The following is a 16,172-nucleotide window of genomic DNA, read 5'->3' on the forward strand; positions in this document are numbered from 1 at the left end:
CAGAGTCTTGATCCAAAAATAAAACACATGAAACCCCTTTACTCTTCTGGTATCTTTATCTTCCATTATAGTAACCTTTATGACTTTGCCATACTTGGAAAAGATCCCGTGTGAGTCATTGCCAAGGGGAAGGGCTAGTTGGATGCATGCCCTGCGCTCTTACTCGCAGCCAGTCCACCCCCATTTCTTCGTGGGGGCTGGTCCAGGAGACCGCAAGAGCACGAGCCCTCAGCTCCGCTTGGGGCTCAGCCCCGACTCCTCCCAGTCCCTCGCTACGGCCTCGGCTTCGCGGGTCCTCGGAGGGCTGGGGCGTGGGGATAAGATCCTGGCCTTTGCTGGCATTCTGATGGGAATTGTGTTACATCTACAGATCTGTGTGTGGAGATTTGACATCTTTACTATGTTGAGCCTTTCGATTGATGAATACAGTATGTCTCTCCATTTAACTAGGTCTTCTTTGATTTCTTTCTTCAGCCTCTTGCAATATTCAGTATATAGATTCTGTACGTGTTTTCTTAGATTTATATCGCTTTCATTGGGAGGGCACAATTATAAATGGTATTGTGTTTTTAATTTTATTTTCTACACGTTTGTTCCTAGTATATAAAAATGTCATTGACTTCGTGTGCCGATCTTTTATTGTGCAAGTGTGCTGAGCTCACTAGTTCTAGTTTGGCAAAATTCCTTGGGATTTTCTGTGTAGATGATCATGTCCTCTGTCAATAGATACAGTTTTATTTCTTCCTCTCCAATCTGTATGCCTTTTATTTATTTTCTTGCCTTAGTATACTTGCTAGAATTTCCAGCATAATATTGAATATGAGTAGTGAGATTGGACACCTTTGTCTTGTTCCTTTTGTTCCTGATCTTAGGGAAAAGCACTCAGTCCTTCACTGTTCACTGTGACTTTAGCTGTAGTTTTTTGGGTAAATGCTTTTTTCAAGTTCAGAAAGTTTCCCTCTATTCCTAGTTTGCTGCCAGTTTTTATCATGAGTTGATGGTGGATTTTGTCAAATGCTTTTTTTGTGTTAGTTGATATGATCATAAAACTTTCTCTTTTTAGACTATTGATGGGCTGATTGATTTTTGGATAGTGAACCAACTTTGCATACCTGGAATAAATCCCAGTTGTTTGTGGTATATAATTCTTTTTATTGTTGGATTCAATGTGCTAGGATTTTGATGGGTTTTGTATTTACATTCATAAGAAATATTGGTGTGTAGTTTTCTTTTTCTTCCTCCTTCCTCCCTCCTTCTCTCTCTCTCTTTTTCTTTCTTCTGTCATTGTCTAATTTTGGTATCAGGATAACACTGGCCTCACATAACGAGTGGAGAATTGCTCTCTCCCCTTCTATTTTTCTGGGAGAGATTGTGTAAAGTTGGTATTAATTCTTCTGTACATGTTTGGTAGAATTCTCCAGTTAAATTGTGCCTGGGGATTACTTTTCTTAGAGGCTTTTTAATTATAAATTAAATTTTCTTAATGATTATATGACTATTCAGATGATCTATTTCACCTTGGTTGCATTTTGATAGTTTACGCTTTTCAAGGAATTGGTTCATTTCTTCTATGTTCTTGAATTTATGAATATAAACTTTCTCCTATTAATCCCTTGTTTTCTTTTTAACAACGGCGTGATCTGTAGAGACATCTCATTTTGTTCTGATATTGGTGATTTTTATACTCTTTCTATTGTTATCAACTTTCCTAGAAGTTTATCAACTATTGATTTTTTTTAATGGGCCAGCCGTTTGTTTCATTGATTTTTCTCTATTGTTGTCTTGTTTCAATTTCTTTGATTTTTGCCCCTATTTTTATTATGTCCTCCCTTCTGCTTGCTTTAATTTAGGTTTTCCTTCCCTATTTTGTTAAAGTTAGATTATGAATTTGAAATCTTTTCTTTTTTCGAACATAAGCTGTCAGTGCTGTAAATTTGCTCCTCAGCACTGGTTTAGCTGCATCCCACAAAATATGATGTATGGTATTTCATTTTTATTTACTTCTCACTTTAATTTTTAAATGAGCAAATAATAATTGTACATATTTATAGGGTACATAGTGATAGTTCAGTACACATAATGTGTACTGATAAGATCAGGGTAATGAGCACAGCCATCATCTCAAACACTCACCATTTCTTTGTGTTGGAAATGTTCAATATCCTCCTTCTAGCTCTTTGAAACTATATAAATATCTCTGTATTTTTAAATCTCCTTTGAAACTTTCTCTTTGGCCCATGGATTATTTAGAACTGTGTTGTTTAATATCAAAGTTTTAGGATACTTTATCGGCTTTCTCTTATTGATTCTTTATTTGATATTTTATGGTCAGAGACCATACTCCGTATAATTGTCAGTTTACCTCTTCCTCCTTTCAGCTCTATCAATTTTGTCTCAGTATTTTGAAGCCCTCTGGTGTGGTGCATACACATCTAGGTCTTCTTGGTGGGTTAACACTTCTATCCTTAAGTAATGTTTGTCTTCATTGCTAGTATTTTTCTGTGCTCAAAGGTCTACTTTATCTGATATTAATATAGCCAAATCTGTTTTTTAAAAAATAATGTTTGCATTACCTTTTTACATATTTTTCTTTCAACCTATGTCATTACTTTTCAAGTGAGTCCTGTTGGCAGCATATAGTTAAGTCGTGTGTTTTTTACCCACTCTCCCAACCTCTGTCTGTAATTCGTGTATTTAGACCATTTTGCTTGGTGCAATTACTGAAATGTTAGGACTTAAGTCTTCCATTTTATTTTTTGTTTTCTGTTTGTTCTCTCTGTTTTTGTTTCTCTGTTTCTGTTTTCTTGCCTTTCTGCAGATTTCTTGGTGGTTTTTTTATTTTAATGAGATTTATTTATAGTTTTGTTTCTTTTGTCTGTTTATTTTCAATATATTGCTTTGCATACTTCCTTACTGATTCCTCTATGTATTACAGCTTGCATATATAAATGCTCACAGTCTACTGGTATTCGCATTTTACTACTTTAAGGGAACTGTAGATACCTTACTTCTTCTTAGTATCTGTTACCCAATCCAGTTTTTGAGTATAGTTGTTTACTGTATTTCCTCTACATATACTAAGCTCTACATCAGATGGTAGTGCTTCACCATCTTTTGCTTCACCCGTCAAATATGATTTAGAAACTCATAAGGAGGCTAGTCTATTTACTCCTGTTTTTGCCCATTCTTTTCTTTCTATATTACTGATGTTCAAGCCTTCTTCTGTTACCATTTCCTTTCTGTTGGGGAACTTTTCTTAGCCATTCCTTAAGAGTCAGTCTGTTAGCAACAAATTCTCTTAGTTTACCTTCATCTGAACATGTCTTTATTTCCTCTGCATTCCTGAAGGATACTTTTAGCAGACATAGAATTCACAATGTGTAGTTCTTTTCTTCCAGCACTTGAAAAATGGTTTCCACTTTCTTCTGGTATCATAATTCCAGATGACTGATTTCATAATTGTTTTTCTTTGTCTTCAGTTTAATTGTGATGTGTTTTGGTATGGGTTTCCTTGGGTTTATTCTATTTGGGGTTCATTTGGCTTATTTAATCTGTAGATTCAGGTCTTTTGCCAAATTTAAGAAGTTTTCAGCCATTATTCTTTGCATACTTTTTCAGCCCTATTATGAATGCTAAATCTTTTTTTATAGTCTCATAGGTCCTGCAAGTACTGTTCTTTATTTCTTAATTTTTTCTCTTTGTTGTTCAAACTGGTTAATTTTTATTGTTTATCTTAAAGTTCACCGATATTTTTTCCTCTGTCATATTCATTCCACTATAAAATCCATCCAGTGAGTTTTGGGTTTTTTTTTTTTTTTTCAGTTATTGTACTCTTCAATTCTGTAATTTCCATTTGGTTCTTCTTCGTGTCTTCTATTTCTTTGGTGAGACTTCCTGTTTTTTCATTTGTAAAGTACATTTGTAATTGCTTTTTTGAAATATTTTTATGATGGCTGCTTTAAAATCTTTGTCAATTAATTTCAAAATTTGATGCCTCTTGGTATTGGCATCTGTAGGTTGTCTTTTCTCATTCCAGTTGCAGTTTTCCCGGTTCTTGGTAAGACAAGTGTGTGTTCATTGTGCCCTGACATTTGGATATTATGTTAAGAGACTTTAGATTCCACTTAAATGTTCTTTTCTAGCAGGCAATCACCCTATTTAAGTCTAGTGCACAGGTCCTGGCCTACTTTTGTGGGCTGTGATTCTAATGACTGGAACCACGTCTGTGCTGCCTCTGTCTCTCCGGGGAAGGGACTGGGGTACATGGGCCTGGGTCACATTTTGCCACTGATGCAAGAGGTATGAACAGGAAAATTAAAAGTAAAAAAGTCAAGATGTGTTCAGAAAATGAAATTTTCTTCTTCTCTCTCTGTTAAGAGGAATCAGTTTTATATATAGCTCCATTTCAGGTTCTCTAGTCACTTCCAGTTTTAAAATCCCATCTCCTTCAGGGAACTTCTCCACAAAATCTGGTCATCGCCCCACCATCCCTCCTCTGGAAATCTCCCACTCTCCAGTCCTTCGCTTCCTTCTTCTTGCTGCACATCTCAGGAATCAGGGTTGAAAAGGCCCATTGCTCGTCAGCGGTGGGCAGGGGAGCCGTCGGCTCCCATGGTCGGGCATGTGTCTGTGGTCTGCTACCTCAGCTGTGTTCCCCACGCTGGCTCCTTAGTGTGGTTTGCTGAGTGATTCTGGGGCTCCCTCATGTCTGAGGTTCCTTCCTGCATCCTGCCCCATCCCCAGCACTCCTCAGTCTCTGCCCCGCTTTCCCTCTCTGAGTGACCTGCTGCGGGGCCGGTTTATGGGCCCCATTCCCAGGCCTCTTCTACTCCATCCTTCAGCTCATAGGATTATGAAAATCTTTGCCCTACCACAGGGACGTGCGTGGGTACTTCACTTACCATCTAGTCGCTCCTGCCATGCGTCTCTCTCTCAACTGTCTTTCCTGGCACGCACTTCCTGCTTAAAGATTCACACCCAAGAAGCAATTCCCGGCCCCTCTTCCCATAATCTTGTGTGCCCCCCCAACATCATTCTGCCTCCTTCTCAAAGACCACAGACTCACTCTCTTTCCTTTCTACTCTCATATCTCATCCCTCCTGTCTCTAGGCCCCTCAACTACTAGACATTGTCTGGTAAAGACCAGGCTTGGTAGCCCACTTGGGGTCACTGCCACATTGCCTCAGAAGTTGCCACCCAGGCCCCCACTAGCACTGAGTGACCACCTGCTCCTAAGGCCTTTACATTTTTACTCTTAAATGAGCTGTTCTGCCATCTCCACTCATCACTGCTGAGCAGAGAGTCCTCCTGGGTCTCCCGCATGGCTGCCCGTCACACTGGGTATCCGAGAGTGCAGAACCCTGGTCGTGCTTTTCCCGCCTTTCTCAGGGCCATTCGCAAGCAAGCAACCTGGAGAGATGGTGCGATGCTTCTCTCTGGGACCCAGAAGAGGCTGGTTCACTGCTTGCTATTAAAGCAATGGATTCTTCACGTTCACGTTCTTCTCATACAACTCCCTGTGTGTGCAGATGTCATCCGGGGCTCTGTGTCCGCCCCAGGGGACTTGGGGGACAAGGGGAACCAACACACACGTGGGAGTGCTCTGGCTGCTTGCTATGCTGTGAGTAATAAAGAGTTTTGTCTCTCACTCAGGAGTCTTCTTTCTTCTGTCAACATCCATGAAGTAGTGGCAGGCTAATTTATTAGATCAAAATTTAAAAATCAGATGTGTTCAAAAAACAAAATTTTTCCCTCTACCCACTTTCCTTCACTCCCTCTTCCTCCCTATTTCCCTGTCTGTCTGTCTCTCTCTCTCAAATTCCACACCTGATGTTTTGCTACCCTTAGGACTTCCACCCTCTGTAGGCTGCTCACAGCTACCCACAATTCAATTCTTCTTTGCCTTAGGCAAAAAGGCAAAGCATGATGAATCAGGACACATAGCCAGAATTCATCTCTCCCCTCTTCTTTGGGCAATTTAGAAAATAACAAACTGTTGTATCATTTAGTTTCTACAGTTGTCTCTTACCAACATGGGTGGGGCTGATCCTCACCCTTGCAGAAGCACCAGAAGGCTCCTTGGGCTGGCCCAGTCCTCAGCCTGCTCCATGGGGGGAAATGTCATTTGAGCTCAAGGAGGCTTCTACTTACTTTCAGGTACCAGTGTTATAATTTCCCATTCGATAACCCAACCTCCCAAGCAATGGAAAATCTCCCTCTTCCTACAAGAAGCCCTGGCCTATGGCCTCTCCCCGCAAGCACGTGCACAATAGAGAAGGCCATCTGGGCGTCTTCCGTATCCCCACTGGGTCTGCACCCCGTCCACTGGTCAGTGGGAAACGGACACGTGTCTGGAATTGTTCCTCACCGGGGAGAGCCCGGACTTCCTCTAGAGCTGGAGGCTGCCATGCGCGTGAGCTAAGCCCTTTCTTTAGATATATTAATACGTCATTTTACCAGCTGGGGCTCGTTATATGTAACAGGAAGGTGGTGCCTTAGAAAATACTTTTTTTCATCCGTGTTGATAAAATGAAGCAGAAATTCATAATGAGATTAAAATGAACGCCTTCCTTCACCTGAGTGATCCACACTGGTGACTTCCTGGAACGTACCAGAGGCATGGTAATTGCTCACGCCCTCCCCACTCGCTTTCGCTTTGATTTATGTTTTTAGCTTAACAGTCTCCCACTGATGAGAACAATATGGCATTAGGGAGATTAAAACTTTTAAGTGATAAACACTTGGGACTTGAGACCCATTCTCAAAAGATAAATTAGCTCAATCCAAATTGCCCAGGAAGTGTCATACAACCATAGGAATTTTAGCATCTCTTTCAATACCTGCTCTTGTGTCTGGTAATATAAAGAAAGCTGTGCCTAACATAACAAGGTCTTCCTCTTCTAGCCCTGCCTCTTCCCAAGGGACATGGAGCGGTGCTAGAAAAATACAGGAGGGAAAAGAACCTTGGCTCTGAGCCAGGACTGAGAAAATAACATGGAGTGGAAGAAACCCCGGAAACAGGCATAAGGACCTCAGCACCCAGCACACCATCTTTAAGCCGAGTACAGAAATGCAGCAGCGATGTGCTAAGAACTTTACTATAACATTAATAAGGAATGAGAACACTATGGAAAATTATATTTTTTTCTGCTTGGAATATAGAACCAAGGCAGACCAATGTGAAACTTACAATTATATAAGCGCCCATGGGGAATTAACCCGTCACAGCAGATGGTCTGCTGTCCCCTTGTTAATTGCTGCAAATGAATGAATGTTTTGTCCTTTAAGATTTTAAATTCTGGCTTGTAATCACCATATGGTCTCCTGTCATCTGCATAGTTATCTGTCATTTGAACAGTGACTTAATTATCATATGGCAAAAATATTTGCAGCGTGAATAATGAATTGGTACTAGAAAAAATACTCATTAGAGTCCTTTTCTGAAAGTGATTCCTGAGCATCACCTCATGTCCCCAAAACCTAACCGCTCAGAAAGTAAAGGTGTGCCACGGTGTGAAGTGTGAAGTAAATCCACTTTTATGTTTCAATGTTAGCTTCGTAACAACCTGAGCTTATTAATTTTTACCAATTTTGCACAAACTGAAATGAAAACTTAGTTATTGAAACTCGTGCGGTCTCCTGGTCTCCAGCCTCGCACACTCGTCCCCCCTGGAGCACACTGGGTTCCTGCTTGGCTGTCCACTTCCCCCACAGAGTGCAGTGGCCAAGTTCCAGAAAAGCTGTTTCCTTGTCATTCCACGAATGTAGCTCTCTTACACCCGTGGTTTTGTTTCTGTTTTAGCGTTTTCTTTCCTGGAGTGGTGGGTTTGTGAGAATCCGCTGCAGCTGTCCCCGACTGCCCCTACATTAGGATGTTGAAAGTGGAGGGGGGAGTCCCCTGAAGAAGCAAGTCACATCTGGCCTCATTTGGACAGCAAGATGCAGAGACAGGTGCTCACAAAATTATTGTGCCACACACAATTTCCTCTCTTGTTTGTTACGTAAAGGGGCAGTTGCAGCTCATTTTCTTCCCAGAAGTTTTTACCTAGGACTGTCTTTGTCCCCTGAGGTCATGCTAACTGGATTTGGCTAGAGCATCTCTCTGTGTTGCACTTACTTGCATAATTGAGTTTCTCCACTTTCCTTTGAGGAAAAGAGTAAGGTTGGAGCAAGGATGGTGGGAGAGAGAGAAAGAAAAAGAAACTGGAAAAGATGGCATCATCACACCAAGTGCCGCATCTTTCTCAAGCCGGGCACGAAAGAGCGTCATGCGTGTGTGGCGCCTGAGACACTCCACCGGCTGGGATGGGACATGGCACTTCTGGAAAAGAGAATAAGCCCTTACAAGCATTATCTAGAGAATATCATTTACGACTTCCAGGGAGAGATGGCTGTGGGAAGCTGATCATCCGCGCCGACACCTGGCGCAGTGGGCGAGCGAGCAGACGCGCGCAGCTCCTCCGCCCGCGGACAAGAGAGCGGGCATTTACAGCCACAGCCTCCGTGACTGATGGCACAGGAAGAAACGCAGCAGCCTGGCTTGGTTTGGAGAACCTGCTACCCTCAGAACGCTTCCCTACATAAGGGGAAAGAAGTGTTCAAACAGAATTTTGAGAATTCTCACTAACACTTCTTGCGGTCACGTGTTACGGAGAAAAGGCGCTGGGGGCAGGGGACAGATGCAAAGAAAACCTGAGAAAGGCGATGCCCCTCTCGGACTGCAGGGCCCGGATGGGGAGCGGCAGATGGGGTCTTTTGAGCTCCCCATTTTTGTTCCTTCGAGCTGGCAGGGGAGTAAAGGAAGATTGTTAGAGTACCAAGGGTCTAATAATTCTCATCAATAGACAGAAACCTAAAAGAAGGGAAGAGAAATGGAAAGCAGAAACCATAGATCCCGGGAAGCGGGAGAGACGGGGAAGGAGCAGGGCAGACTCCGGGAAGGAGATGGGGGTCTGAGCCGGGCCCTGGAGGGGGCGCGCCACGGGGGCTACTCAGGCGGAGCCGAGGCTCCCACAGCAATAAATGCCTCTGGCACATGATGGAGCCGAGTTGCAGAAGAAACAGGAGCCGGCTAGGCCGGTCACGGTCGCCCGGCCCCAGCTGAGCTCCCCCGTCCTGGAGGGGCCAACCTAGGAAGGTTGAGAGGACAGCGAGGTCGTGCCACGTCCCGTTAGTAAAATAAGACACCACCTCTAATGCCAAACTCCAGTACGCTTGAAGCAGGGCAGCTGAGGGCAGGGGAAACTCAGAAACCGTGGGAACATGCCGCCACCAGGGCTGGCGGCTGCAGGAACAACGGGACAGGGCGAGTGGCGCCCCTTGCGCAGCGCAGCCCCAGCGAGGCCGCCGAGCTTCCCAGGAGTCGTTGATGAGGAGACTTCAGGCAAGTAATTATATTGATGTTAAGTCCTTTGGGAATGCACGGACTCCGATGGCTACTACAACTAGCAGCAGCAGTGAAGTAGAGCAGGCTGGAGAACATCCTGGTTGCCATGGGAGCGCGACGAGCCGAGACAACAAGCCAGGCGGGCCCAGGGCCTGTGTGCAGTTTGACTGCAGCCTTGTCTTCAGCGTTTGCAAGAAAGTTTCCCAGCTCAGTGGCTCTCAGTTTTGCTCCGGACCATCGGAAAGAAATACGTTTTTAGGACGGCCGCGGTGGCTCACGCCTGTAATCCTAGCACTGTGGGAGGCCGAGGCGGGCGGATTGTTTGAGCTCAGGAGTTCGAGACCAGCCTGAGCAAGAGCGAGACCCCCATCTCTACTAAAATAGAAAGAAATCAATCGGACAACTAAAAATATATAGAAAAAATTAGCCGGGCATGGTGGCGCATGCCTGTAGTCCCAGCTACTCGGGAGACTGAGGCAGAAGGACAGCTTGAGCCCAGGAGTTTGAGGTTGCTGTGAGCTAGGCTGACGCCACGGCACTCTAGCCCGGGCAACACAGTGAGACTCTGCCTCAAAAAAAAAAAAAAAAAGAAATACATTTTTAATCACAAACACAAACACAAACACATTTGCATTACGAACATAATTTTTATTTGAAAGTATATACTTTTATTACATGTAATGCATTCTGGTATTTTTCATATACTCCTGTGCTATTTTATTTTGTAATTACAGATGTGGTGATAAGACCCTAAGGTGATCCCCAGTGACTTGCACCTCCTGTGCTGGCGCCTTTAGATAACCTCTTCCTTTAGACTGTGGGCAGGACCTGTAACTTGTTTTCTAACTCATAGAATATGGCAAAGGTAACCATATGCTACTTTCACAATTTTGTTATGCTATCTTGACTTCTGTCTTAGCAGACTGGAGTGAGAGATTCTTCTTGCTGACTCAATTTAAAAAAACAGCCATGTTGAGAAAGCGCACAGGATAAGGAACTGCAGAAAGCCACTAGCAACATGGGTAGCCCCTAGAATGGAGGGTGGTCTCCAACCAACAGCCAGCAAAGGAAATGAATTCTGCAGCCATACAGCCGCTAGGAAATGAATTCTGTCGACTACTTGAACGAGCTTAGAAGTGGATTCTTCCCCTGTGGAGCCTCCAGATGAGAATGCAGCCCAGCTGGCACCTTGATCGCAGCCCCGTGAGACCCTGAGCAAAGCACCCAGCAAAGCTGTGCTCAGATTCCTGACCTATGGAAACTGGGGGATAACAAATATGTGTTGTTACAAGCTGCTAGTTTTGTGGTATTAATAATTTGTTATACAACAATAGAAAACTAATTCAGCAGATCACAACTCACTTAATAGAGCTCATGATCCATTCACGAGTTGCAGAAAAACACAGATTTAGTCAACTGAAAGCTGCACATATTTTTTTTTATTCTGCAGGAATGTGACCTTGTGATAACAATACATCTTGTAAGTATATCTGTTATAGGAAATTGAATTTATGTGCTGACAAAAGAAAACTAAAGAAATGTGGCATATATGTATTTAAAGTGATGACTCAGACATTTTTTTCCTGAAATGAAAGAAAAATCAAATATGCAGATTTAAAAAGCACACCACACTATGGGGGAAATGATACAGAAAAGTCACCACTGAACCATACCCTGGTAAAATAATTAGACTTCAAAAATAAAGAAAAGATAATTTGGGCATCTACTAAAAAAGATCAAGTGACTCAGAAGGAGAAAGATAATAAGACTTAATTCAGATATCTCCTCCTCCACCATGGCAGAGCCTGCCAACTGTTCAACAAAACCCTTTTTCTCTGCTTTCTGTGCACACAGCTCTTCAACATTCCCCAGCCACCATGCAGATAGGTGGGCCATTGGCCAGATCTGGTCAATAGTGACTTAGTGGAAGTGATTGTGCCATTTTGGGCCTCTGCTTAAGAAAGCCACTCTGCCCTTTGCAGACACTGCTTCTCCTCCGCCAGCTGCACACCAGAAGAAACCAGACCCTAGGAGTAGGTGGATCCACATCACAAAAGAAGCCTAAGTTACTGAATGACCGCAAGGAAGAGTGCTTTATCGCCAATCAGAATCATTTCTTTCGTAGTGTTTTGTGGTAAGAAATACATTTTTATCATATCTGTACCATAATATCTTCTGGGTCTATTTTTATAGGTGTGAGCATTACTGCAACTAATACATGAACATTCAACACCAGAAAGGAGCCAACCTATGCTTGTGAGGAACTCAAGGAAAAAAACATGACCCAAGAATTTTATAGCGACAATTACTTTTCTAAGTATAAAGGCAACAAACATGCTCAAGCATGTAGTAACTCAAGGAATATGATTCTCTATAAGGCCTTAAAAAATAATCTACAGGAATTATTTTTAAGCAATTAAATGCTAACAGAGAAATTGTAATAAAAGGATTGACCATAAGCACTCAGTATATATAAATGTAGAATAAAGTTTTTTTTGTTTTTTTTTTGAGACAGAGTCTCACTCTGTTGCCCAGGCTAGAGTGCCGTGGCGTCAGCCTAGCTCACAGCAACCTCAAACTCCTGGGCTCAAGCGATCCTTCTGCCTCAGCCTCCCAAGTAGCTGGGACTACAGGCATGCGCCACCATGCCCGGCTAATTTTTTTATGTATATATTTTTAGTTGTCCACATCATTTCTTTCTATTTTTTAGTAGAGACGGGGTCTCGCTCTTGCTCAGGCTGGTCTCGAACTCCTGACCTTGAGTGATCCAACCTCCGCCTCCCAGAGTGCTAGGATTACAGTAGAATAAAGTTTTGCAACAAAATATCACTGTCATAAAAAAATGACAATTCAGAAATAACAATGTAAACAACAAAACCTTGGAGGTGACATTGTGGAAGATCAAGTGACTCAGAAGGAGAAAAATAATAAGACTTAGTTCAGGTATCTCCTTGGGAGACTGTTTAGATGTGCTATATCATCATCGTCTTTTACAGTAGGTGACTTAAAGATTTTTCAAAGCTGATAACTCAAGCAAAAATTGGGGTATAATTTTATCTATAGGCATAAAAGTAAACAATAGAAAAATGAGTAATAACAACATGATGAAAAGGAAGAATAGTCGAGGGAGGTAGGAGGCAATAAGAATATATTAATTGTCTCATTATCATACAAAAAAGTCTGTTTTATAGCAGCAATCCCCAACCTTTTGGGCACCAGGGACTGGTTTCAGGTAAGATAATTTTTCCATGGACCAGGGGTGGGGGGATGGTTTGGGGATGATTCAAGTGCATTATATTTATTGTGCACTTTATTTCTATTATTATTACATTGTCACTTGCCACTCACTGATAGGGTTTTGATATGAGTCTTTAAGCAATTGATTTATTATGGTCTCTGTGCAGTCAAACCTCTCTGCTAACGACAATCTGTATTTGCAGCTGCTCCCTTGCACTAGCATCACCACCTCAGCTCCACCTCATACCATCAGGCATTAGATTTTCATAAGGAGCACAACCTGGATCCCTCAGGTGCCCAGTTTACAGTAGGTTTCGCACTCCTGTGAGAATCTAACGTCGCTGCTGATCTGACAGGAGGTGGAGCTCAGGTGGTGATGCAAGAGATGGGGAGTGGCTGTAAATACAGACGAAGCGTCACTCACTCACCTGCCCCTCACCTCCTGCTGTGCTGCCCTGTTCCTAACAGGCCACAACAATAGCAGTCCACGGCCCGGGGGTTGGGGACCATAGTTTTATACTGAACAATGAATTAAGTAATTATACAAAGTTATTGTTACAAAGTTAAGTTATACATGGGTACAAAAACACAATTAGATAAAATGAACAAGATCTAATATTCGATAGCACAATAGGGTGCCTATAGTCAACAATAACTTAGTGTATATTTTTAAATAATGGAATCGGAATGTTCCCAAAACAAAGAAATGATAAATGCTTGAGGTCATGGATACCCCAGTTACTCCAATTTGATTATTAGACATTATATGCCTGTATCAAAGCATCACATGTACCCCATAAATATAAACTATTATGTACCCATAATAATTAAAATTTTTTTAAAAAAATTTAAAAATCACGGAAAACAAATGGCCAAAGTCTTGGCTTTTGAGTTCCAAAATAAAGTCTTGGAACTTACAGTAAAAAAATAAGTAAATCTATAATTAAAAAGATACCACAAACTTTCTAAATTATCAAAAAACATTATATATAAAGATAGACAAAAGAAAACATAAGCCATAGAGAGGTTTTTTTTAAAGAGGCCCAAGGTTTTTTTAAAGAAGCAATATATAGGAAAACTTAGCATAAAATAAGATGACAGAGCTGAGACCAAAGATATTTGCCATATCATTAAATGCTAATGGAACAAACTTACTAATTTAAAAAACTTCAGATGGGTACTAGGAAAACTGGATACATTCATGCAAAAGAATGAAGTTAGACCCTCATCTTACACTATATACAAAGATTAAGTCAAATGAATCAAAGACCTAAAAGTAAGACATAAAACTATAAAACTCTTAAAAGAAAATATAGGGGAAAATCTTCATGACATTGGGCTTGGCAATGATTTCTTGAATAAGATTTTAAACTTCTATGCATCAAAGGATGTACAGAATAGAAGAAAATATTTGAAAATCATACATCTGATAAGAGGTTAATATTCAGAATATATAAAGAACTACAACTCAATAATAAAAAACAAACAATTTTTTTTTTTTTGAGAAAAGGTCTCACTCTATTGCCTGGGCTAGAGTACAGTGGAGTCATCATAGCTCACTGCAACCTCAAACTCCTGGATTCAAGCAATCCTCCTGCTAATTTTTCTATTTTTTGTAGAAAAGGGTTCTTGCCATGTTGCTCAGACTGGTATTGAACTCCTGGCCTCAAATCATCCTCCTGTCTTGGCCTTCCAAAGTGCTCAGATTACAGGGGTGAGCCACTGCACCCCAGCCTACAACCTTTTTAAAAAATAGGCAAATGAATTGAATAGACATTTCTCCAAAGAAGACATATATTTAATAAATGGCCATAAGCACATGAAAAGATGCTCAACATCACTAATCAGCAGGGAAATGCAAATCAAAACCACAATAAGATACCACCTCATACCCATTAGGATGGCTACTATGAAAAACCCGGAAAATAACGAGTGTTGACAGGATGTAGAGAAATTGGAGCCCTTGTGCACTGTGGGTAGGAATGTAAAATGATGTAGTCACTATGGAAAATAGTATGGTGGTTTGCAAAAAATTAAACACAGAATTACTATATGATCTGGAAATTTCATTTCTTAGTATATACCCAAAATAATTAAAAGCTGGATCTTGAGGAGATATTTATATACCCAAGTTCACAGCACCATTATTCACAATAGCCAAAAGGTGGAAGCAACCCAAGTATCCACTGAAGGATGGATGGATAAACCAAATGTGGTCTATACATACAATGGAATATTATTCAGCCCTAAGAGGGAAGGAAATTCTGACATATATTACAATAGCAACAACAACATGGATGAACCTTGAGGACATTATGCTAAGTGAAATAAGCCAGTCGCAAAGAGACAAATAGTATGATTCCACTTATATGAGGTATCTAAGAGTAGTCAAATTCAGAGATAGAAAGTAAAATGGTGGTTGCCAGGGGCTGGGAGAAAAGGGATAGGAAGTTAGAGTTTAATGGAGACAGAGTTTCAGATTTGCAAGATAAAAGAGTTCTGGTAATTAGTTCCACACAATATGGATGTACTTAACACTACTGAACTGTAATCACTTAAAAGTGACTACAATGGTAAAATTTATGTTATGTGTATTTTGCCATAATTAATTTTTTGTAAATCTCAGATGGAATCACAAAGCAAAACCCAATGTATATGTTATATGTTATATATAAGAGCTAATAATAAAACAACTAAAATATTGAAAGTAAAATATGGGCAAAGGCATACTAGGCAAATGAAAACAAAGAAAAAGTGCCAGTAATAATGTTAATATAGAAGAGATTGCGTTTGAGACAAAGAGCATAAAATATGATAATGGAAGGCCATTTATAAATGCTAAACGTTGCAGCCTAATGTACCAAATAGCCCAGAATCAGAAAATGTTGTCTAAATGCTACAGTAAATGTTATCTAAATGCTATAAAGAGACACTGACAGAAATATTTTGGTATTAGGAGACTTTAGTTCACCTCTCTTAGGCCATAGTAAATCAAGTATGAAAAATAATAATAACTGAGTCTAAAAAGGCCTAAAGGACATAAAAATAAGGTAGATCTGGTTGATTCATATAAACCCTGTACACTGTATCAAAGAATAAATTTTTTTAAGTTTGTATAAGATAGTCAAATAAATTAACCGTATATTCAGCTAGCCCATCAATTAAAAATGTTTAGTTGTGTAGTTTATCAGTTTAAAAAACTTTTCCTACAATATATAAATATTTATTCATGTTGGGTACTTGTACTATTAGCAATTTTTAATTTAAAAAGTAAATACAAAAAGTTTAATATTTTCTTTTTACTTCCAAGTATTTATTGTTTGCATTGAACCAATTTTGCATTGAACTGTAAAGACAGCTTCAGAAAAAAAAAAAAAGGCTACTTTTGGCTTTCTGTGATTGGAGGTCAATAAATTAGAATTAATTTAAAATACTGGGCTGGGTGCGGTGGCTCACACCTGTAATCCTAGCGCTCTGGGAGGCTGAGGCGGGCGGATTGTTTGAGCTCAGGAGTTCGAGACCAGCCTGAGCAAGAGTGAGACCCTGTCTC

This window comes from Propithecus coquereli, unplaced genomic scaffold (genome assembly GCF_000956105.1).
Source record: "Propithecus coquereli isolate 6110/MARCELLA unplaced genomic scaffold, Pcoq_1.0 Scaffold423, whole genome shotgun sequence".
Lineage (NCBI taxonomy): Eukaryota > Metazoa > Chordata > Mammalia > Primates > Indriidae > Propithecus > Propithecus coquereli.